We start from the raw sequence: 23,768 nt of genomic DNA, 5'->3' as shown, positions 1-23,768 counted from the left end.
TAGGTTTCCTGCTCTCTCTACATCCCTTTTATCTCCTATACACTAGCTCACATGTATATATTATCATTCTAATTTTTATAATTAAGTTTTTGTTGTGGCAACACAGCAATAGCAATTTTTTGTTTGTATGTTTGTTTTTTTTTTTGGTTGCAAAAGTGTATAAATTCTAGCTAGCTATCATGTTTTGCCCTTTAATCTCTCCCTAGGAATTGCTTGTCATTTATGTGTACAAGTGCTAACAGTTGTAAAACTTGCAGTAATGTTAAAAGTCAAACACAAAATAAGAGGAAATTGAAGACATCAGTTGAAGGAAAGACATCAGCTGAAGGAAGTGAAACGATCAAAGATTATTAGGATAGAGACTTACTCTGAATATGCACTAGTACTAAACAGGTATTCTCTATTCGATTCGATGTGCACTTTATACAAAAGATGATATATTATCAAATATTCCCAAAGGAATTTCTTGCTTCAGTATTGGAACATAGATCGAGGACCCAACCCTATTATGTTATATGATCCTTTTGATTAAGCTTTCTTAATATTGTATAATTATGTAATTTTCCTACTCTTGTACCCTTTCTAGTTGTTTTGGTGTTATTAAGGTTTTCTTCTTCTTCTTCTTCTTCAACTCCTTTTTGTCTATTTCAATTTCCAAATCCCTCTTTCTTCTCTATCTTTTGCCCTAAAAAAAACGACGACTTTTGACTTTTTTCCCAATTCGATCAGAGCGCTCTCTCCATCTGAAACCTCGAATTCTCTCTCTCCGTCGTCCAGCAAATGATCAGGTCTCTCTAGTCTATACGTATAATATACGTATTTGTACATATCTATATACATTCGTATATACCGTATAACCTGACGTGTGTATTGTATGGTACATGTTGCAGGATGTACGATTTTGACAGAAATGGCACTATGAGCTTCGATGGTAACTGTTTTTCAAATTAGTTATTTTGGTTTAGTTTGATTGTTTGGGTGCACAGAAAACTTGTTCATGATTTTGTTAAATTTTTTTTCTTTTGTCAGAATTCGTTGCACTCAACAAGTTCCTTCTTAAGGTTAGAAATTCCTATATATGTTTATAATTCAGAGATTTAATTTTTTTTTTTGGTGAAATTATATGATTTTTCCTTAAAATTATGTTCATGTGTTATTTTAGTATTCAAAAAAGAATTATGCTAGTGACACATAAAGTGGCACAACAGTTGAGTTAGCAAGCTCATCAGTTATAAATAAACTTATTGAGTTATTGTTTATTGGGTAAGACTTAGGTACTATACATAAGTTTTGTCATTGTTTATTAACCTTGCTGCTATAACAGAGTTCTTCAAAAATTGTAAACCTACCAAGTTAGTCCTTCTATAACCTGGCTTTTATATCAGGGCGCCATTTGGCTTTATTGAATTTTGCCACGTAAGCAAGCATTATAAATGCTAAGGTTACAAAATGACAAACGTGTTTACAATTTTTGAGTAAAAAAAAAAAAATTCAAATTTCAGGACTAAAATAGAACTTTACCCAAAAATGTTAGGGACTTAATGTACATTTTTTAAAGAAAAAATTATTATAAAATTGTTTGTTTCCAAGTGGTGGTGTGGTCATTGTTTTTGAACAATCCTGATATGATGAAATATTAATTTGCAAGGGATAGATTGTTAGAGGTGAATTTAGCTGGTGCTATAGACTGATTATGTTGGTAGTTTTGCCTTTCAATGAGATGTAGGAGCAGTCGTTTTTATTTTGACTTGTTTTTCGTAGTGGTGGTACCTCTTTGTTTTTGAAAACTATTGTTATGATGAAATATCGGGTCGTCGGGGAACTGTGTGAGGTACATTTGGCTGATGCTAGAGACCAATTTCTGCTATGTCAATTTCTGCCTAGTTTTGGCTGAAGGGTTAAACGTGTGCATTTTATGTATCTCTGTGTAAATGTCACATTTCTGATATGTTGATTCTGGGTACCCAATTTCTTTCTTCTTCCATGATGAATCACCTTAGAAGAGTAGAAGAATTAATTGTATCATTAAGTTTTATATCTCTTATTCATTTACATTTTTCTACTTTCGATTTCTTTGCAGGTTCAACAAGCTTTCTCTGACCGAGAAAGGTGATTTGGTTTTTTTATTTTTTATTTTGTTTGACAAGCTATTCAGTTATATACTCTAAGCCTCTGATGTATTTACATGTTCATAAATTCACATGATGTGACTGTTAAGTGATGCAATTGAGTATATTATTCGCCTTAATTATCTTTTCATGTTTTGTCATCATTACAGGGGTCGTGGCTCTATTGTTCTGGATGACGTATATGAGGTAGTTTTCTGTAGATATATGAAAATCCAGAATGTTTGGATGAATAAATGAGGTTTCCTTTTATTTGACAATACTATTGATGAGAAACCATATGATTACGTGGCAATACTTTTAGTTGCTTAGAGCTTTGACCTAAAGAAAAATGGAAGATTTTGGTTGGATTACTTCTATCTCTCAAAATCTGATTGTAAGGAAATGATGAATTTTATCACTTAACTATAATTTTAACACTAGTATATTTTTAGAGTCAACTTGGTCATTGGTAAATATCACTAGTCACATAAACTCTTATTCTATATATCACCTTAACTAAAATTAGACTTGTCAAATATGAAATAATAAGTAATAGTAACAATTCATTGTTACCATTCATTGGTTTGAGATCTGACTCCTTACCGATCTCCACTAATGAGGATATTGTCAAATTCATTATTAACCCAAACAGCATTTTGGGTGTGGAAACAGCAAGAAATAAAGAGGAAAATGAACTAATCTCATTAAGAATGATGATCACATTAGAAGAAATTTGGTTCATGAGAAATCAACTGTTGCACAATGCCGGGCACATAGACATTAGGGAGGCCTCCCAGCTTATAAAGAAGAGAACATTGGAATATGCTAAGACCTTAGCAAAGGAAAAGACCATTACCAAGGACAAGAGCATAGATGGTTGGGAACCTCCAAATGATGGGTGGATTAAGCTCAATGTGGATGCTGCTGTGTCTGAAAATGCCACAGCTCTAGCGGTGGTGGCAAGAAATAAAAATGGAGAGGTGCTTAAAGTCTGGGCTAAAAGGCATGAATGGTGTTCTCCACTTCAAGCTGAAACTGCAGCGGTATATTGGGCAATCCAGCTAGCGCAAAAAGAAAAATGGAAGCATATCATCATCGAAGGAGATGCTAAGTCCTGTTTTGATCCCCTAACCACACAGGCAATGCAGCCTGATTGGTCCATTGCTACTACTATTAGTAATATACTTGATCTGCGTAAACTCTTTTTGAATTGTAAGTTTAGTTGGGTTGGGAGATGTTGCAATACTGCTGCCCATGTGGCTGCAAAGTATGCATTTAGATGTTGTAGAGCATGTTGTTTCAATATGTATTGTGTCCCAGAAGTGATTGCTAATGCTTGTAAGGTTGACAGCCTTTGTTTTGCTTGTTGAATGATAATGTTGTTGATTAGCAAAAAAAAAAAAAAAAAAAAAAGGTAATAGTAACAATTAAATCACGTATAATAGTCTTCAAATATTATTATGTTACTATGATGTTTTGATTTTTTATGTTGTAGGAATTTATTCAATTCATTTGAAACAGCAAAGCAAAATACCAAGGCTTATAGACCGATTAAGCTTAATTGATTAGGGTGGAGTGACTCAACTAGTTTGCCTTCTGCAGAACAATAGAAATTTCAAAATATCCTGTTTCATTATACAGTTTACTTTTAGTTCACTGTGACCTTTCATGACCCTTTAGTCTTATAGACCGATTAAGCTCTTTGAGAGAAGAAACCAAAGAGAATTCAGCTCCTAAAAATCTAGGTTTTAAATTGTAAGCCTGGATATGTCAATGACTTCCAATGTTAAATAATTTTCTTTGTATCACCTGCCTTTAGTTTCCTTTGTAATCCAAGGCTTGTGGTGAGGGAGGAGGGTTGGTTTGGGACTCTGCAATTCCATTGATCCTATCCTGGATTTGCATGATTTTGAAACTCTTAGGATCCCTTTTATTAAATCATGTCTGTTAAAGAAAAGAGTCCAAACCGTTGATATAAAGTATGCTAGTGTTGTAATTAGGAGTGGCAAATGACTATCCCAACATGTGTTAATGGATAATTATTTATATACATATATATATATATAGTGTAGACTCTATGCACTCACCAAGACTCGCAAAAAACAAAACAACCTTGGCGTGAGCATGCCCCACACGCCACACACCAACAAATCAACCCCATCCCATCCATATCAAAGATTCGAAATTTATTGTGGGTTCCACTACTTCTACACTACGCGTGCATGTGGACTGTCAGTGTGGTATATAGGAGTAGGTAGGTAGAGGTTGATTCTCATTCTCGAAAACAAAACAATACCTTAAATAGTTGGACAGCGCCTCCAATCACATTCCAATTTGAATATATATATATATATTTTATAAAAAAAAAAAAAATTTGGGCACCACTTCAATCTTGACAGAAACTTTAAATTTTTTTTTTTTTTACTTGCTTATTCTAATCACATTTGAATCCGGCCTTTTAATCGGCCCAATGACAAACAATATCCCATAAATATGTTGGCATTTATAAGACTAGTCTCGTTCATGCACAACAAAAACAATGACAAGAAGACTTTATTGTGTCACCTTGTAGAAAGATACAGATTTAGACACAGAAAGATGTACATGGAAGAGGATGTGTATACTATAGGGTATACCTAATAAAAATGTAAGTGCATAACATAAGTAGTAAAAACCAAATACAAGATAATCAAACATGCAAATTAACATATAACTAACTAGTTATGAGCTTTTTTTATTATCAAACCAAAAAAAAAAAAAAAAAAACTAGTTATGAGCTTTTGTTCATCAGATCTCATCATGCCAGATTTCAAAAGCTTCATCATCATTTTCATAAACACTAATCCATAGTCTGTCTGCTGGCAGTCCAAATCTGTAAGCAAAATTAGCATGTAATTAATAAGTTTCTTGCCTAGGAAAACAAAATACAAGGACAAAATATGCTGAATTCTCTCTCTCTGGCACACGCACACACATGCAAGTAGCCTGGATAATGTTTTTGTTCCCTTCAGCCTAATAACTAGAAGTGAATGGCCCAATTACATAACAAAACTTCATGCTTACTCTATGGTTGAAAGCTCCCATGCCCATTTAATTTCTTGCTTCCTTCAGGCCTGTGAAAGTTAAACTGAAGTAACAAAAGAACAGAAACAAAGCAAAGCCTTCAGCTCGAAAATCTCCATAATCCAATGGGAGCTATTGAAGGTAGAAAACTTAATGATACAACTGGAAAATGACAAAAAAATTTAGACTTTAAATCCTATTTATATTCCTAGTAAGCCCTATCAAACAATTGTAATCCTTAAATATTTCACCTCATTAGTATTTTCAATATATTCAACTTTCAAATTCCCTCTCTTCCGTGTCAAATCGAAACCTGTCTAACCCAATCCCATCCCACTCCAGCACATCAAAATACTAGTAACCAAACACCCTCCTAGAAACCCTTTTAACCCATAATCAACCCCCACGTAATGCTCTCTCTCTCCCTCTCCCTCTCTCTCTCTCTCTCTCTCTCTCTCATAGGGTCCCACAAACCCCACCAGAAAATTTGAGCCAGTCAATCATTACCCAATAAACCCATGATTTACTAATGTATACCCTAGTAAAACACTTTGTTTAATACTATAAAGTGAAAATCATAATTGGTTGGAAAAGTAAATATTTCAAAATTAGCATATCAAGATGGAAAGACAAAAACACGTAAAAATAAATAAAGAAATAAAGTTTATTATATTATATTATTTAATAAATATTTTTTACTTGTTCATGATTTAATTGTAATATGAATATATTTAATGGAAATAGAAAATTCACTATGTTATGTTATTTGCAAGTAAATCTATATTTTTAATTGTGAAATGTTAAAATATAAAGGTATCATACGCATGTACTGTTCTTTTTCCGTTTTCATATTTTTATACCAAATTTTTTGAAATATATTTTTCTTTAAAATACCAAAATATATTTGTTTCTAATTATACACATACCATATTTTATTAATTATGATTACTTACTCATGATTTTATATTTTAATGTGCAGTTAATGTTTGCACGCATTTAAAAACAAGATTGAGTATTCCATAAAATAAAAATAAAAAAGAAAGAAAAAAAGTATTGACAGAAAGAATATGTGGATTTATTTTTTTTCTTGGTATTCATTGCAGTCGTTTTAGGGTTAGGATAGTAAATTTAATTGGTTTCAATTATGATGATTACACTGAGCACGAAACTACCATGTTCTTTTCTTAAAATTAAAAATTAAAAAAAATTTATAAAAAAAAAAAAAAAAAAAAAAAAACCTACAATGTTTTAATTTGTAACTAAGAGTAATTCTAGTATACTTAACAAAATTACCTTTTATATAAGTATTTTACATGGCAGAATGTAATTGGTTGTATGACACTTTTTCATGGGCTTACCAATTTTTCTCTAGTATCATAGTTTGCCACATAAATAATTATGGCAAAAGTTGTGCATTTTAAAAAATAGCTTTAAAAGGTCCCTTAAAAAAAAAAAAAAAAAAAAAAAAAAAAAAAAAAAAAAGAAGCTTTAAAATAATTTTGTAAACATGGCCATAAATTTAATTCATCTATTCAACTCGAATAGAGCCTAGGAGATTCAGTTTTGTTTTAAATTTTTGAAAGGTTGGGCTATTTTTTTCTTATTTTTTATTTATAAAACTCGGTTGATTGGGTAAAATTTGATTGACTGGGTTTTTTTTTTTTTTGAGAAATATCTTTGATATTTATGATTTTTGTTGTTGTGCCAAATTTTTTAGGCCTGCTAAATTTTCTTTTAGATTAGATTCCATAAATATTTTTTCATGACCTTTTAGTGTGCCAATAATATTGTTAAGAGGGCCAGAATTGAACCAAATTGGCAAACTTAATACATAAATATATAAGCATTTTAAAAAAAAAAAATTGGAGGTCCTTCCCTGGAGGCAACAGAAAGAAGTTTCAAGCTGGTAAGTGATAAAAATCCACGTATACTTTTCTAATCTAATCTATCGTTAGTATATATTCATGTAATGTGGATTTTTTTTTTTTTTTTTTTATAGTAGTTTATTCCATCTCTTCCCATGCATGCACCTCTTCTTACCCTTTTTTTTTTTTTCACCTTAGTTAACCGTGTTTTTAACCATAGTTAAATTTGGCGGGTTAAGTCATTAGATTTTAATTGTGCTGGCACATCTACAACCCTTGATTTATTTTTAGAGTAATCATGTGCATCAATTTCAAACATAAGAGGAATCATCCAGATCCGGATCCCTAGAAATTTTGCCCTAACACTTAACAAGTATTGCCTTTTTCCACTCAAAATACTCTCCGATCACCAAAATTTTGCTCTTAACAAGGTATTGCCTTTTTCCACTCAAAATACTCTCCGATCACCAAAATGGCTGGCTCTAGCTCTAAGCTTAAAGGGAAAGGGAAAATGAGTCATATAGATAAAGTAGCAATTACTCCCTTTCACTCTTTAGATAGGTATCCTAATCTGAAAATCCAAGAAGATTTTAAAGATGAGAATTGAAACCAGCTATATTTACAAAAGTTTCAAATCTTTACCTCCTGAACGCACCACTACCGTCAATTCGTAAGATTTTCATTTTCCCCAAATCCTTTTGTCTTTATAGTTTTTATTTTGTTTTTATTTTTGTTTTATGTTTTATTTCTTGTTTGCTACAGACCTTCCTGGAGTCATTGGACAAAATTCCGGCCAAAGATATTGAGTGGCAAAGAGATGCAAATGGCCAAGTGCTTCAATGTTTGGAAAATTTTTTTAAAGATACGGCGGGGATTCTTTTTTTGTACAACAAGAAGAATCATTTTTCTGGCGATGTTTTATAGGATGGATGAGAATCCTTTCGGACCTCCATGTGCACCATCCTTTTTCTGAAGTGAAGTAGCCCAAACATAATAAGGAAGGGATCCTGCACTTTCGGTGACTTGCTGCAAGGGTTATAAAAAAAAAAATTTCTAAGATTATAAGGGAATATTGTCTAAGTCTTAATTTTACTTTTGGATCTTCTAAAATTTTTAAACACCCAAAGTGACAGAATCATTACTACATCCCATTTTCTACAATGATAAAGAAAAATATAAGATGATCCATGCGCTCAAGGATTTGCAGAAACAAAACTCCAACGCATTTCTAAGATACTTGGGAGTTAAGAAAATAGTATATGGATTTGAAACTTGGTGGTCAAGACTTTCAAACAAAACTCATGAAACAATACTTGGGGGTGTTTATTTTACCAACAAAACAACTTGGAGTATGATATGATGGTCGCCCAAACAATCTACCATCTTTTTTACGCAACTGTCACGATCATTTTGAGAAGGGTATGCAGAATAAAATCACTAAGCTAGAGATACTGAATGGAAAAATCGATACTAAAAAGAAAAAGACTACAAAGTATAACAAAAGGCTTTGGGTATGCGGTTATTTTCTTTATTAGTTTTTTTTTTTTTTTTAATATTAACTTTTATATTGTGATTTAGATATAGTTAATTTTGTTAAAGTCTTGAGATTTTTTTTTGCTGAAGTTGTTATTTGTTATAGGGGAAAAAAAATCGAAGATAAGCATAAAATAGATCCACCTTCTTCACACAATGAATTGGAGCCAAAGATTACGAAAAAGTTTCCGGAAGTGTATTCGTGTCTTCTCAACTTATGCATAAGGCAATTTCACAATTTTTGGAAAAAATTCATATCGGGCATTTAAAGAATTCTTTCCAAGAATTGTGGAATTGCCTTATATGCATAAATCGAGAAGACATGAACACACTCCCGAAAACTTTTTCGTAATCTGTGGCTCCAACTCATCGTGTAAAGAAGGCAGATTTATTTTATACTTATCTTCGTTATTTTCCCCCTATAACAAATAACATCAACAAAGAGTCTCAAGACATCAACAAAATCAATTGTACCTAAATCACAATATAAAAATTAACATTAAAATAAATAAAAACCCGCATACCTTTCTCTCCATCTCCATTTCACGTGCAGCATCACCCAAATGTCGTGTCCTTCTCCAAAGCCTTTTGATATGCTCTGCAGCCTTCTTTTTTTTAGTATCGATTTTTCTATTTTGTATCTCTAGCCTTCTGCATACTCTTCTCAAAATGTTCATGACAGTTGCGTAAAAAAGATGGCAGATTGATTGGGCGACCATCATACTAAGTTGTTTTGTTGGTAAAAATAAACACCCCCAAGCATTGTTTCATGAGTTTCATTTGAAAGTCTTGACTTCCAAGTTTCAAATCCGTAAACTGTTTGTTTTCTCAACTCCCAAGTATCTAAGAAATGTGCTGGCGTTTTTTCTTTATCATTGTAGAATATGGGATGGTGATATTGAAGCATGTAGTAATGCTTTTGTCCCTTTGAGTGTATAAAAATTTCAGAAAATCCAAGACTAAAAGACTTAGACAGTATTCCCTCATAATCTTGGAAACATTTTTATATCACCATTGCAACAAGTCTCCGAAAATGCAGAATTTCAGTTATCCTCCCTTCCCTACTATGTTTGGGCTGCATCACTTCAGAAAAAAGATGGTGCACATGAAGATCCGAAAGGATTCTCATCCGTCCTCTAATATCACTAGAAAAATGATTCTTCTTGTTGTATGAAAAAAGAATCCTCGCCATATCTTTAAAAATTTTTCCAGACATTGATCCAAAATGAAACACTTGGCCATTTGCATCTCTTTGCCACTCTTGTTTATTTATTTGTTATTTTGTCATGGCTTTTGATTTTCTCACCATTTTCATTGTCATTCAAACATTCTTGGTATTTGAATTCATTTCTCAAATTTGATGAGAAAGATATTGACACATTCGTCCAATTTGGATACGATGAAAAACAAGTTTTATAGTGAATAGCTAAGTTAACATTAGCCTACCATGGGGAGAACAAGTTCTCTTAAAATCTGCTTCGTCGGATCAGGATAAAAAAAGATGGTCACGTTACCCACGAATACCCCAAGCTAGGTGAAGACTCTAATTTAGGCGGGCGAAAGACTGATATTATCCATTTCAGATAAATAACAACCCAAGCAGTTAAGAAGAGTCATCCTAAAACAACTCTATCAAAGGGTTTTAGTTTCTTTTTCTCTGAACTATTCCTTCATGAGAAGGGAGTTAAGGTATACTATAGATATCAGCTGCTTCATTCGATCTTCTTCGAAGGCTATAAAAAATACATTTCTATTCATACACTCTTGATTATCCATGCCAAGCTTGTTTAAGGTCATGAAAGTCTTTCAGTGCATGGATAAAATGTATTTTTCATGACCGTCGAAGTTCAAATGAAGCAGTTGATACTTGTAGTATTCCTTAACTCCTTCTTTATGAATGAATAGCTCAAAGAAAAAGATTTTAAAACCCTTTAATAGAACAATTTTAGAAGGTCTCTTCTTAACCACTTGGGCTATTATCCATCTAAAATGGATAATATTAGTATTTCGTCCGCCTAAATTAGAGTCATCTAACTCAAAGTATTCATGGGAAACGTGATCATCTTATTTGATACTAATCTGGCAAAGCAGATCTCCAAAAGACTTATTCTCCCCATGATAGGCATAGCTATTCTCCATAAAACCCGCATTCCAACGTATCCAAACTGGACAATTGAGTTCAACTGTTATGGAAAGTACATTTTTATCCATACATACTTGATTATCCATGCCAAGCTTGTTTAAGGTCATGAAAGTCTTTTAGTGCATGGATAAAATGTATTTTTCATGACCATCAAAGAAGTTTAGATGAAGCAGCTAATACTTGTAGTATTTTTTAACTCCCTCCTCATGAAGGAATTGCTCGGAAAAAAAGAGTTTAAAACCCTTTAATAGAACAATTTTAAGAGGCCTCTTCTTAACCACTTGGACTATCATCCATCTAAAATGGATAATATCAGTCTTTCGCCCACCTAAATTAGATTCTTCATCTAGCTCAAGGTATTAATGGGTAACATGACCATCTTCTTTAATTCTAATCTGGCAAAGCAGATCTCCAAAAAACCTATTCACCCCATGGTAGGCAAAGGCTAACTTAGCTATTCTCCACAAAACTCACCTTCCAACATATCCAAACTGGACAATTAAGTTCTACGGTTATGAAAAATACATTTTTATCCATACACTCCTAATTATCCATTCCAAGCTTGTTTAAGGTCATGAAAGTCTTTCAATACATGGATAAAATGTATTTTTCTTGACCGTCGAAGAAGTTCAGATGGATAAAATGTGTTTTTCTTGTTTAACGTGACCATCTTCTTTGATCCTAATCTAGCAAAGCATATCTCCAAAAGACTTGTTCTTCCTATGGTAAGCAAAAGCTAACTTAACTATTCTCCATAAAACTCGTCTTACAACGTATCCAAACTGGACAATTGAGTTAATATTCTTCTCATCAAATTTAAATAAGTCAAATTCAAATAGTTTTAAAGCTTTCACATATACCAAGACTGTTTGAACAATAACAAAAACGGAGAGAAAATGGAAAGCCTTGACAAAATAACAAATAAATGAGCAATAGAAATTGTAAGTAACATACTATACCTATCCGGACACGTCCCAAGTAGCATAATATTCATCCTTAAAGGCCTCTAACTTCCTTAGCTTCTTTGGGTAACAATTAATCTTAAGAAAATTTGGACTTATTGCTTGCTTGCTTCTTTTTCTCAAGATTTTTTTATGTGTTAGTTTTCAATAAATGTTAATCCTAAGAAAATCCATTCTCATTGCTACCTTCCTTCCTTCCTTCTTCTCGAGGTTTTTTTATTATTTTTTTTCGATAGAGTTTGAGTTCTGTTGATCATGGAAAGAGACACTACAACAAAGCTAACTTTTTTCAAGGATCAAAATCCTTGAAAAAGGTATTAAAAAACCTCAAAAAAATATATATTTTAAGAGTATAATCGACCCTTAATCACCTTCGAAATTTATACTGTCAAAAATGAAATTTTGAAGGCTTTTGTGGCCCTCAAAACAAGGGGTCTATCTTATTTTGAGGTTTAGAGACTCCTAAATAACCTTATTTATTAAGGGTTAAAAAATTTACATATACAGCCTTTGATAAATAATATTATTTAAGGGTCACTTGACCCTCAAAATATGATTTTTTTTTTTTTTAAAAAACCACAATTATGCACAAAAACCACATAATACAACCAAATACATCAGTAGTCCAATGTATACAACCAAATATGTATAAAAAATACTTATAGTTGTTGTAAGGAGGTCAACATTCCAAGTAGCATGGGTAATGTTGCATTGAAATTGTTTGAGCTAAAACTTCTGTAACATGATAGAAACTTTTAAAATTAATATAAGTTCTAATAAATGGATACAGCAAAGGATTAACAAAAATTAATCATATATAAAGGGAAAAAAGAAAAACTAAAAAGAGCATATGAAAACTACATATATAAACATAAAGGAAAATCAACTTGTTTAAATGAGACACATGGCCATTGACTGACAACAAGAATATAATTACAATCTGTAACTTTATGAGTCCTAATAACCCACTAACGCTAGGTCTTATTGTATAAAGTATGAACATAAAGTATGAACATTTTCGTATCAAAAAAAAGTATGAACATTTTTTTTGGGAAAAAGGAAGAGTAGAGTAGCTACCTGCACAGCACATTGAGATGCAATCTTTCTTGATTTCATCTTCATGTCTTGTCAGACTATCAGGACCTGCATTCAACACTTTCACTGTTTGAAAATTACCTAGTACACGATAATTCCAAAATCCTTGACATGATAAACTTAATACATCAAAAAAAAAAAAATACGACATATATAGTCTACAATAGTTCCAAAATTCTAACAAATTTTGTACAAATGAGTAATATTCCATACCTATGACCTTGGAGTCTTGGAGTAACTGCTTCAATGGTGAGAAACTTTTGATTATCAAAGTTAGGAGATTCCAGGATGATGTATGCCCCCCGTTGCCTACAAGGGCATATAAAACCATTATTAAGACAAATCTCAGATGAGACAGCATCAACAAAAAAAATTTAAAAAAAAAAAATATTACTTGACCAAAGACCTGCAAAGTGTCCACTGCTATGCGGGACTGCATGCAAAATTACAATGTCAATAACAATAACTTCAGGCCCCTACACCCCAGATGAAAGAGAAAAATAGATCCATTGAAAAGCTTTAACGTGATCTAATGAACCTTCCCATAAGCAAGCACATGCATTCAAAATGTTCGGGTCATAACTAAAACAAGTATGCATCATAACTAAAACAAGTATTATTTAGTTTAGGAATATGAAAACTATATCTGAATATGACTTGTCAAAAAAGAAAACAATTTCTGAATAAAACTATATCTGAAGCAATTTAAGGCTTCTATAGGACACAACAACGCCAATTCTCTTTTGCAAATAATAAAGATGAGAAATGGTCTAAAGACCACATACCATACAACAACGACAAAAAAAAGGTTATCAAAAGAATCTAAAGCAGCACTAAGGCTCTTGTCCAACCATATGCCATTCTATCAAATTCAACATGAAAAGAGAGGACCTGAGTACCCAATTCGTATATCTAACTTCCAAGTTCCAATTAGTAGCGTTGTCCACGGGTCGGGTCGGGTTTTGGGTTGACCCGCAACCGACCCGACGGAATCGGTGAACGGAAAATGGACCCGCGGCCGACCGAATGTTCGGGTCGAACCCGGCGCAACGGGTCATCGGTTGAGCGGGTCGAAACCGTCGGGTGATTTCGGGTCTGAATCTCAACAAAATAAAGATCAAAACCCAGAGTCCCAGACAACGAAGAAATCAAACACAAACCAAAACCAAAAATACCAGATCCATGAGACCGAAACGAAAAGGAGGTATAACCACTTTCACCACTACCACCACCGTGGCAGCCACAACTTACCGGACAAGAGAAAAGAAAAAAAAAAACCACCCCAAACACAACAACCACATTCATCAACAACCCACCAAAAAACCCATTAAAATAGACCAACACCACCGGCCACAACAACCACCATCACAATCACAAGCCACCCAAAAAAAAAAAAAATCCACCAAGACCGTCACCACCAGAAGAAGAAGAAGAGAAAAAACCCATAAAATACCTACCATTACCACCATGACTTGGAGAGAGAGCAAACCCACCATTACCATCATGACCCACCACAGCACACCGAACCCATGACCCAAAATCCACCACCTCTACTACAGCACAGCAAACCACGACCCAAAACCATTTACCACCACCCCTTTTTTCTTTTTCTTTTTTTGAGAGAGCTTGAGCTAGAGGAGAAGAAGAAAGAGCAAAGAGAGAAAAAGTGATAAGAAAAAGACAAACGGAAAGAATGGAGGAGAAGAAGTTTTTAGAAGAAAGAGAATGGAATAATTTTTTTTTTTTTTTTTTAAGATGGTTGCTACAGTAAGCTGTCATATTAGCTTACTGTAGCCATAGCTTTAGATGCATTTTATTCCATTTTGGTGAAAAAATAGGGTGAAAAAATCAAATGATTTTTTTATAATTGGGTAAGATATAAGGCCCCATCAGCTAAAAGATGTAAGGCACGTCACATCCTCATTTATTTCTATTTTGCCAACACTACTCAGCAATAAAAATACTCAACACCCCACTGCATTTGGCAGTGGATGATAAGGACCCGTCAGAAATCATGCCGGAAATATCACCAGATCTGAGAATCCATAAGCATAAACAAAGCCTCAAGAGAGAGAGAGAGCCCTAAGCACAAACAAAGAAAAAATTCTATTGATTCTAAAAATAAAGAAACAAAAGGGAGAAAATCCATTTCATTTCAACTCAAACCAAACCCATGACAAAAACCCACTGTAGGAATGGCAAGAGAGATGAACAAACAAACAAAAGAGATGAACGAACCAACAAAGTGCAGATCCGAACCAGTTAAACACACACAACCACAACTAGCAATTAGCATTTAGCAGTTAGCTCATACATACAAATACACAAGAAGCTTTGTTGTTCTTCCGCAATTTCTCAGCCCATTCTTTCCCCCCTATCTTGCAGCTCTGTTTGTGATAGCTTCTCAGATTCGGTGTAGTGGGTTTTGGTGTGTTTGTGGCCTTGTTTTTACCATTAGATTTTATAGACGCCACGTGTCATTCAACTGTTTAAAAATAAGAGAAAACATGAGACGCTAAACTGGAGAGGAGCCAGACCCAGAAGGCATAGGAAGAGATGGAATTAATTTCTATAAAATGAAAAAATCTTACAACACGCAGCAAGACACAATAATAAAAGGGAAAAAAATGAAAAAAGAAAACCTAACTTACTATATACTAGGACCTGGGAGTGGGCGGGGTTGGGCAGACGGCAGTGGAAGCAAACCAAACCAAACCAAATCAGAAGCAGAGTAGCAGACCAGATCAGCACCACCCAAATTTGGTATTTATATCTAATCTCTCTTTTTTTGGATGAATCTCTAAAGACTAGTGCTTGGTTGATTTGATGATATGAGTTGTGAAAATAGGAAGAGAGGCAATGAGGTAGAAGATGAGATTGAGAGCTCCACACTCTCCGAAAATAAAACTGAGAAAGAGAGCTTCTGACTCCACTTTTCTCCTTGTCTATATGCTCGCAAGAGCATTAGTATCGAAGAATACTAATATCATATCTAAAGTCTTTTTGACTTTTCATAACTAAAAATTATTTACATCAAAAAATACTATACCTTTACCAAAAAAATATATATATTTTATTTCACTTTTTAGTTAAAAAAATAATAATGTGAAAAAAATAATAAAAAAATTAAAAAATAATATTTTAATAAAAAAATAAAATAATAAAGTTTTTAAATATAAAAAGTATTGTAAAATGGTATGATATAATTGATAAAATAAATTTTTAAAATAATAAAATAAGATAGACAATACTGATGTTTTAATAAGACTAAAAGGTAATTATATTTTAATAAATATTAAATGTGAGTATTGACTGGTTAGTAGTTACTCTTGTACTGTTTGATTCTTAAAAAAAAAAAAACTCTTGGACTGTTTGATAGAGACTAGTCTTGTTACTCTTGCAATGTATGATAGATAATAGGTTCAGCGCTGGCTCATGTGATGTGATATTATTTTTGTCCGTTAGTGACCAGTTTCTTTTAAAAAATTACTGATTTTTTTTTTAATAATTAAAGAGATTATTTATAATTTTGGAATTTATTGGTTAATGTTGAGTGTTTGTGTTATGTGCATAGTGCTTGCGTGCATTTGTTTTTGTTGATGTTTTATTAATACTAAATGATTGGAGTTTCATAATTTTTTTTAAATGTTTTTGTCCTCTTAACTCCAAATCCTAACTCTATTCCTAATTGTTCCAGATGACATGTATTAGATAGTATTCTGTAGATATATTAATGTCAAGAATGTTTGGATGAATAAATGAAGCTTTCTCTTATCTGACAATACTGTTGATGAGAAATTATGTGATTACCCTATGTATTTTTTTTTTTTTTTTTTCCCCTCAACTTCTGAGTGATGGTTAACAGGCGTTGGTGAAGATTGGTTTCTCATTGGATTCTTCTGCCTTTTACACAGTTTGCGAGTTAAAGCTTATATTTTTGACAAATAAGAATAGAAACTTTTTTCTTTTTTTTTGGGTCAGTGCTAGAAACTTTTGTTATGAAAATTATGTTCAGAATTTAAGGGATGTTTGGTAGAGTAGTTTAAGAATTATTGTTTATAATTTTTTGAAATATATGTAAATAAAAAAGTATATAAAAATATATATAATGTTATTTAAAATGTGAAAATAAGTATTTGAACTCACTCCAGGCTGATTAATGGTCCTCTCTGTTGCAGGCGTTGGTGAAGATTGGTTTCTAATTGGATTCTCCTGCCTTTTACACGGTTTGTGAGGTAAAGCTTATATTTTTGACAAATAAGAATGGAAACTTCATTTTTTGGTCAGTACTACAAACTTTTGTATGAAAATTATGTTCAGAATTCTTTTGGCCGTTTAACGTTGCTTTAGTAATATTTGTTTTTTTAAAAAAATACGTATGAATAAAAAAATGTGTAAAAATTCATGTAATATTATTTAAAAACTGAAAACATGTATTTAAACTCCTATACCAAACGGCCCCCTCTCTAGAGCTATTTAATGGTCCTCTCTTTTACTAATTTTCTCCTAATTGCTCAAGCAAATGTATTAGGAAAGTTTATGGCCCGTTTGGTAGAGCATTTTAAACACTCATTTTCAGTTTTTAAACAATATTAGTCGCTAACCCGTGCGATGCACGGAAAAGCTACTGAAAATGAGATCAACTCTAAAATTAGAATCATTTTGCAAGTTAGACTACAAAATTAGGTAAAAGAATTAATTTCATGTTACACTCTAGTTCATTATTGGTAGCATAATCACTTGCATGATCGAATCTGGTCTCAATGGATTAAGTGCAAATCCTTCATCTAGACATTCAAGTATTAGGATAAATGATGTGTTTGTGATAGGTAAAAATTAAGATAAAAAAACAATTACACATATACAGAGAACAAAAAAAAAAAAAAAAAAAAAAAATGTTTACCAAAGAACCTCAAATATGTAAAATTTGCCAAAAAGATACATCATATATTAATGCATAAACACGTCTACATAACTTTTGAATAATCCAAGTGCAGCAACATTAGAAGCAGCCTTTAGGCTTCTTCACTATTTCAAGTGGCTCCTAAACAGTGTCATATTTACTTCTCAATTCTATTAATCATTCTACAATATAAAAGTCACAATCAACACGTATGCATCTCATAAAATCCATAAGCAAGTATTTGTTTTTTGTTTTTTAATATTCCTTCACCCTTCTCAATTTGACTAAAGAGAAACCAAAGTGAATAAAAAAAAGTTTATAATTTAAAGCTGAAAAGTTAAAGTTTACTTCTTTATGGTGTTTCACACAGAGTAGATACAAAACCATGTCTTTTTTATAAGAGTTCAAGTTAATTTCAAAACACAAACAGGTCGAGTTCAATATGATATAGTAAGAACCTTTGAGAATGGAACTACAACATACTTCAAATAATGATGAAATTGCCCATTTCCGTAATCTGACTCTCTTCCCTACAAATAAGAGGACTCTTAATGTTGAAAGAACTTCCTCTTCTTTTTGTGGGTAAAATAGTAAGATCGAAAGTATTATGTGTAACAAATATTATCATATTAAAGTGAAAATAAATTGGTTAAACAGAGATATCCAACTAAACATAGATGTACCTGCATCTTCTACATCATCAAGAATCAATAAAGCATTTTCTTGGGCAAGCATGATATCAAGACCCTTTTGATGTTATTGGGTGCCATGCTTACATGAAATCACTTTAGCACTTAAGTACTTTTCTAGGGGATCAAGTAGCTTAGCCAATTACAATGCATAGTGCCAATAGGCAATCACTCATTGTATAAATGTACATCTCAAACATTTTGCTTTCTTCTTTTAAAAATGTGTGAATAAAGGGCCTTAACTTCGTTAAAAGAAGAGGAAGTTCAATTAAATTTTAAAATTTCTTTTTATGTTCATTAATTCTAGACTCTTTCTATCTCTTTGAAAGTTTTTCCTACCTTTAGTTAGAAATCTAAACATTCTATTGACAAATTGAAAGCACTCAAATAAAACTCTCATCAACAGATTCAATAACGGTAATTATTCATGTTAACCTCTAAAAGTTCTACAACATGACAAGTTACAATGGTATATAGCCAAGCTTATTAGAGGTGATCATACAAATAAAGATGGCATGTCACCATGATACCTGAAAACAAAGATATACAAAATGCTAAGCACACTGCCGAAGTACAATAAAATATAAAGGTAACAGAAATACCTTGCAAATTTGTTTTTTATTTTAAATATTCTTCTTCTGTAGCATATGATCTATATCAAGAACCAAGTATAGCTTCTTATGGTGTAATAAATCTCCTTATTTCAAATTGACAATTTCAGCATTGTGAAGCTGTAGTCCCAGCAAATAATGTTTAAGCTTAAATGAATTACTATTTAAAAAAGAAAAAAGAAAGAAAAGATAATCACTATACTTTATGATTATGTTATTCTTGAATAGGAATAGATTTATAAGTTCAAAATTGGTTTACATCTCTCTAGTTGTAATTTAAAAAATAGTTTCATATTAGGGGAATATTACTTAGTGAATGAGCAGTGATACTATCTTCCATTATGTAGAGAAGGATAACCAAAATTCATAACTCCACCAAATAGTCTTATCTCAAAGAAGGTTACCTCATGAATGTAACCCAATGCCACACCAGATTTGGCCAGCAACCTTTGCCCACAAAATGTACATGTTGTCATCTTGCAGTTCTTGAAATCTTCAAACTTCAAACTGGTCATCCAAATATATCTCTTTATTACCAATGAAACCCATCATCAGAATTTATCTTTACCTACCAAAATAAATAAATAAATAAAAATAGATTGGTTAAACTCCATTTGTTCCAACAAAAATACCTTCATTCAGTTCCATTATTGTAACAGTTCCTCATGCAAAGAGTGATCCCGAAGCTATAATAAAACCATGCAAAAGAATTATATTGATAACTGTAACCGTAAGGCATAAACTACATCTTCTTATATGAATTAATAAGTAGTAGCAAGTAAAAAACATATAAAGAACAAATCACACAGATTAAAGAGGAAATTTAAAGTCTATAGTTCATCCGGATTAATCCAATATCATTCAAAGCAAAAACCTTCCTCTAATAGAGGGAAAAAGGAAAACAAAAAGTCAACCATGAAACAAAATTGATGAAAATCTTCAATTGGGTAGTCAAAATTCTATGGGGAGTAAAGCAGAAAATCTGAACCACAAATGAGAAGGAAAACAACCTTAACTTAAAACACAAAATTCCTATATCAAAACCAATACACCCACAATACCTAAACCTAAATCACATTTAACGCTTAATAAAGGGACAAGAAAAAAACTTTACCTGCAGCAATTCTAGCCATCTGATGGTGGCAGTAGACCGGTGGTGAAGGCAAAACTCTGTTCTTTATCTTTGCCAATTGGAGAAGGTGGAGTTGTTGAGCTGTGGGAGAGGAGGACCAACGGTGGTCTAGGTTTTGGTTTCAGAATTATATCGAGGAAGAGGATTTGATTTGAAAAAGGGGAGTATATATATTTAATAAAAAGAAATAAATTAGATTTAAGAAGCAGAACATCAGGTTTAGGGTTTAGAAAAGTTTTATTATTATTATTATTTTTTTTAATATCAAGCTGACGTGGAAAATTGTAGAAGCTTCAAAAGCTTCGATTTTATATATATATATATATATATATATAGATTACACATTTTTTCACACACCTTTTTACCCACATGTATTTCAAAAAATTGCAAACAACATTGCTCAAACCGGTGGCCACCATCTTTGAGTGCTCCATGTGGCATATCTTTTTCTAAAAGTTTTTAGAGTTTAGAAAATCACAATTCAAGAGTTTAATTGGTCTTAGTTCAATAATTATTTTCTTGACCTGTTTGGAGTCTCTTTATATAATGGCCTTTTAAGTTCTGATAATCACAATTTAGAAGCTTTAATTGGTCATAATTCCATAAAAATTTTCTTGACCTGTATATTAAGCTTTTATTCAATGAAGAAGATAGGACTAGGGAGGTACTCAATATTTTTATTTTTTAAAAGGCATATAATAGCTTGTAGGTAAAAGTTTTGTTTTCTAATAATGCTTTATTTTTATTTTTTCGTCGTTCTTACTCGTTGAATTTACATGTGACTACCTCTTTTGAGTCTTTTTAATTTTTGCCAAACGTGCTATTAAGTAATTTCGGCTAGATGACTTCATATCTCTTTGTATATTTTTACAGTCTGCTCTGTAAATGTCCCTTATACTTGCAAAAAGTTCATTTTAATGTTGTACCTTTTTCATTTTTAGTGAAATGTGGGCAACAGTATTACAAGTTTAGGGCATGGTGAACTGGGGTAGTGGCAACTCCAGGAATTTCGTCCAGGGTGTTCCTATTCTACTTTGAAAAATTTTTGGGTCATTTCGATCTATTTTGGGTTTCAGGAAATATCGGCCGAAATTCAAGATTTGGTCGGCATGAAATTTGTGCTAAAAAAAAAAAAAATGTTCTTAAAACCAAAACAAATTTGCATTATGTACACCAAAAAACCTCAAAAGGAAAAAAAAATGAAAAGAAAAGAAATGAACAAAGTTACCTATACAATAAACTATAAGTTCATTTGAAATATTAATAAAATTATTAATTATTATTGTTTAGTTGTTTCATTAATTTGTTTGTCTTTTATAAACTATAATTTGTTATATTGTTATTTCATTAATTATAAAATTATTAATTGTTGTTTAGCCTAACATAATTTAATTTGTTTATCTTTTATAATGTATTGGTTAATTAAATTATTAATTATTTTTTATTAGTTTCTTCATTATTTTTCTTTACTAACTATTAGCACACACCCCATGTACATTATCCACTGCTTGCCTCTCATGCCTTTACTTCCCACCCAGTCCCATGCCCCATTCACCCCTCCCCCCACTCAACAGATAAGCCCCAATCACAAGAGCCAATCAAAAATTCACAATCACCAATCACAATAGACAATACACTAAAAGACAAAAAAGAGAATTAGTCAATCACAAATATTAATAAAGTTACAATAAAGCTAAGCAATTACAGTTCAATAAAGCTAAGCAAGCCCATATCAAAAAAATAAAATAAAATAAAGCTAAGCAATTTCACCAAAAAAGAAAAAGAAAAAATAGAGAATCAACCAATTAGATTAAGTCTTTAGTCTTAAAGAGAGAGAGGCTTTCGTTTCACTTTCATACTTTCAATCTTTAGATAAAGAGAGAAAGAGAGAAAGAGAGAAAGAGAAGTAAGAGAGTAGAGAGAAAACCCATTAGAGAAAAAGAGAGAGTCAGAGAGAAGAAAAGTGTACAGTAAAGATGAAATACCTTAAGGTTGAGGGAGCAGGGAGGTTGAGGCTGAGGGGCGGCGCCGTCGGGCTGGGCAGCACGTCGAGGCGACTGGCGAGGAAGGAATCTCCAATCCAATCTGTGCTATTCCGATCTCCAATCTGACTAGTGAGGCCGAGGCGATGACTGATCTCTGATCCAACTGGCAATGATCGATGGCAATGAGCTCTGTTGCTCGAGTTTGAGGCGGAGGCAATGAGCTCTATTTCTCCATTTCTAATTTCAGTTTTTGCTACCATCTGTGGGTTAGGTTTACTACCATCTGTCTTTAGGTTGGGTTTTGGTTTTTTTTTTTTTTTTTTTTTTTTTTTTTTTTTTTTTTTTTTGAGAATCCGTGGCCCGTGGGTTTGCTACCATCTTGGGCTTGCCATATGTTGTTTTTTTCTTTAGATTGGGTTTGCTTTCCATCTGTTGTTTAGGATTGATGTTGGGCTTTAGGCAGTGGGCTTGCTCTGTTACATTTTTTTTTTTTTTTTTTTAGATTTTAGTTTAAAAATTTTTTTTGGCTTTTTTGTTTTTGGCTTGAAAGTAGAACAGATAATTTTTTTTTTTAATTATTTGAGTGTGTTCTTGATTTTGTTTGAGGGTGTTCCTATTTTTTTTTTTAAAGGGTAAATAAATAAAAAAAATTTTAAATTATTATATATAAAAAAAAAATTTATTTTTGGGTCAGGGTGTTCCTAGGAACACCTTGCCCTCAACGTGGCGTCGCCACTGACTGGGGGGTATGCATGGTGCCCATGGGCTGGTTCTGGAGTTTGGACTTATATTTGATGGATCTCAGTATAGTCTTCTAGGTTTGATTTTGCCAAATGGTCTGCCCTAGCACATGTAAACTCCTACTCCATATGACACATTACCTTAATTGAGACTCCTCAAATCTGGAATAAATAAGTTATATCCATTAAACTATATATACTAGTTTTCAAATATTATCATGTTACTATGAATTTTTAATCTTGTTTGTTGCAGGAATTTATTCAGTTCATTTGATACAGCAAAGCAAGGCAGGGTGACTCTTGATCTCAACCAGTTTGTCTTTGCAGTGAGTTCACTGATTCTCCTACAAGAAAAATTTAAAAGTACCCTGGTTCCTTATAACAGTTAACTTTTAGTTCATTGACCTTTTGTGACCCCTTTAGTCTTAACAGACTGCTTAAGCACTTTGAGAGAAGAACCAAAGAGAATTTCATCCCCTAAAAAGTCACTGTTATAAACTTTATACCTGGATATATCAGTGACTTTCACCGTAAAAGCAGTCAAATTTTCTTTGTATCACCTGCCTCTTGTGATGAGGGAGGAGGGTTGGTCTGGGACTCTGCAATCTCATTGATCCCATCCTAGATTTGCTTGATTTTGAAACTCTCCATAACTGTTAAAAAGAGTCCAAAATGTTGCTTTAAAGTGTGCTAGTTTTGTGATATACCCATTGTCAAGTAACATATTTGAACACGTTGCATTATTTTCTTGTCCAGCTGCAAATTGTAGAATATGAAATCAACTCCAGAATACCTGGCAAAGGTGACTAGCAGATGCGGTATATTGCCTCCGTACATTTTGTCTGATGTTTATACTATATTCCATTTTTCTGGCTTTGTGTAGTTCTTTTTATACAGTTGTTGTTAGGACTGATACTGAAAAATGCTTACTTGAAATGA

At 32.5% G+C, this 23,768-nt stretch overlaps 1 pseudogene; it reads left to right on the top strand.

Annotated features, from left to right (window-relative positions):
- The first annotated feature begins 432 nt into the window (after positions 1-432).
- Positions 433-23,768, top strand: LOC115967198 (annotated as a pseudogene).

The sequence above is a fragment of the Quercus lobata genome, chromosome 11 (assembly GCF_001633185.2).
Source record: "Quercus lobata isolate SW786 chromosome 11, ValleyOak3.0 Primary Assembly, whole genome shotgun sequence".
In the NCBI taxonomy this organism is placed as follows: Eukaryota; Viridiplantae; Streptophyta; class Magnoliopsida; order Fagales; family Fagaceae; genus Quercus; species Quercus lobata.
The sequence above is the reverse complement of the archived record's forward strand: the minus strand, read 5'-3'. Positions and strand labels throughout refer to the sequence as shown.